At 33.7% G+C, this 2,773-nt stretch overlaps 1 long non-coding RNA gene across 2 annotated transcripts in view; it reads left to right on the top strand.

Annotated features, from left to right (window-relative positions):
• LOC117170153 overlaps nucleotides 1–1,918 on the top strand; it is a 6,186-nt gene extending 4,268 nt beyond the window's left edge. For both annotated transcript variants that reach the window (XR_004466728.1, XR_004466727.1), the window contains exon 4: nucleotides 1,769–1,918. This is a non-coding gene — a long non-coding RNA (uncharacterized LOC117170153). The remainder of the gene's footprint in view (nucleotides 1–1,768) is intronic.
• The last annotated feature ends 855 nt before the right edge of the window (nucleotides 1,919–2,773 follow it).

Raw genomic sequence — 2,773 nt, 5'->3', positions numbered from 1 at the left:
ACCGGTGAGCCATCTCTTCAGGTTAGGGAACAAGTAATAGTCGCTGGGGGCCAGGTCTGGTGAATACGGTGGATGAGGAACCAATTCGAAGCCGATTTCATGTAATTTTGCTTGTGTAACTAAGCATGAATGAACAGGCGCATTGTCGTGATGATAAAGCGGTTTTTTCTTCTTCTAATGCGGTCGTTTTTCGGCGATTTCGATTTTCAATCGGTCCAATAATGATGAATAGTATGCTCCAGTTATGGTTTTACCTTTTTCAAGATAGTCCACGAATATTATCCCATGTGCATTCCAAAATACGGAGGCCATAACCTTTCCGACCCATTGTTGCGTTTTTGGACGCTTCAGAGCACTTTGGCCCAGTGGAACCCACTGCTTTGCCTGTTGCGTTGACTCAGGAGTGTAGTAGTGTAGTAGTGGGAAGTTCTCACAAGAATTCGTTTTTGGTCCACTGAATATTGCCCACACGTTCCAATGATATGCCTACAGCATTAGCTACCTCTCTCAATTTCACTTTGGGATCATTCAACATCATATCATGGATTTTTTCGACATTTTCTGGTGTAGTGACCTCTTTTGGGCGCCCAGATCGTTCAGCATCAACTGTGCTCGTACGGCCACCACGCAACTCGGTAAACCACTTATGAATCGTTCCAATCGACGGTGCAGAGTCCGGGTAATAATTATCCAGCTTGACCTTGGTCTCGGATATCGTTTTCTTGCGAAGATAGTAGTGTTTGATCAAAACTCGAAACTCAGATTTTTCCATATTAAAAAAAACTCGGAGGTTAGTCGCTTCTGAGTGCTGTAACTTGTAAATGCGTAAACATAAATGGCTGAAGTTTTGACAGGCGTCATTGGAAGGATCAAGCTCGACGAAAATGGTTCACATTAGTGAATACTAATGCCATCTCTTAGAATTTTCAGGTACTTATCAGACTGCCTAGTATATCTATAAAGCCAACTTTCTCATCTTTGCAACACTTTTACTGTTTATTCATATTGCTGGATGTTAATTGAAATTTTTATATAAAGACCATAACGGAAATCACGGAAAACTAAATTTCAGTTTTAATTTAAATGTTGTCACCAAGAAGAGAATTACGAAATTCTGCTTATTGAAGGAAATTCGGCATGTGTTTCCCTTAATTATATACTATTATATGCGTATATAATAGTTTCAGTTTTCTTTCAATTCTAAGAAAATCCGAGGTTCCAAAGATTCAAGATAAGTTTTATTGCTCTATTTAGTATTGCTCAGTAATATTTATCGCAGTAAATTTAAATAAAATCTTTTTACTTGCACAGTCCTGAAATTTGTATTTCCGTCTATAATCTTTGAATTGAAGAACTCCAGGTTGGCCGTTGGACCGGGAAAACGGTAACTTTTCAAGCTTCTATTAAGAGGCGCTTTTCATTTTTTGAAAAATATCCAGTATGAATCAATTGGAATATTTCTAGTGTTTTATAAATTTAAAAACCTATATCATCCCCTTTATTTTGAAAGACGTCAAATCAAAGAAAATATTTTCACTAAAGGACATCATAATAATAAGTTTCAAATTTCCTAGGATGAATTCATTGTTATTTTTCATATTTACAGTTTAAACAATATTTTTTTCGTCCACATATTTAATAAAAAAATGACCGGATACATTTGAAATCAAGCACGTTCTATGCTTCAAGTCTCAGACTAAATAAATTTAATTTCTTCTTTAAACTTTGAGTGTTTTACATAATTCAGATATTTAGATTTTATTTCCAGATTTTGGCGAGGTTCGCTGTCCTTCCAGTAAGAAAATTCTTTCAATTTGTCAAGAATTAAAAAAAAACTCACAAAATTCAGGGAATTTCTATAAGAGGGACTTTAAATAACAACTGTCAAGAAGAGTCCATTTTGAAATTTTAATTTGAAATTGTGTTATTACATTTATACAAGATTTTATATTAAAAATTTTACAAGATTAGAATACTTGCCTTTAAGTGCCTTTAAAATGCGATAGCAATTATTTTAGTTTAAAAAATTGTTGATAAAACGATTAAAGGAATATAATCAAAAACTATTTTAATCGCAGGGATTTTTTTATATAAATATGGCCACCCTGAATTCGAATTTTTGTTTCAATTCAATTTTTCAACAGTTAAATTTGAAAGTTGAGAAACAAAAATAAGTCTTTTTTTTTGCATTTTAGCACGTTAGTATGAAAAACATTATGACACTGCTACAGCTTAGGATGTTTTATTTTGGCGTGCACCGTTTATTCTCGACATTAATCCGACGCAAAATCTAAGTGTGTGTTGTGTGTGTATTTTGTTTGTAGATTTGCGCCTGACCTTTATTTATTTTTTAAATCGGAATTTCTTTTTTCTTTGTTTTTGCTATAAGCGTAACGAATTTTCCTGTTGTATTACACAGTACTTTTTTAATTCGCAATATTATTGTATATAGAAACGGTGTACGATTCCAGGGTTTCTGTATGTGAAATTCCATGAGAGAAATGCCCTAAGGTGGCTTAGATTTAGGTTCTTTTGCACCGGGACAGTAAGAATGAGAACCGTAGAGCGAGTCTTATTGAATGTGTTTTTATTTTTCATTTTTAGATATAGCTAGGGAGGTAGGTCGTCTATTCTGATGTTAATGTTCATATTTTTAAGTAGGTAGCATTGGGATAAAATATCTTTCAATTTTTTAAAGATATTCTTGTCTAGATTGTTGGTAAATCCGTTGTTTTTTTTACCAATAATCATTGTTTTTAATACCGCGGAAAGT

This window comes from Belonocnema kinseyi, chromosome 3 (genome assembly GCF_010883055.1).
Source record: "Belonocnema kinseyi isolate 2016_QV_RU_SX_M_011 chromosome 3, B_treatae_v1, whole genome shotgun sequence".
NCBI classification, from domain to species: domain Eukaryota; kingdom Metazoa; phylum Arthropoda; class Insecta; order Hymenoptera; family Cynipidae; genus Belonocnema; species Belonocnema kinseyi.
This window is presented reverse-complemented; position numbering and strand designations above follow the sequence as displayed.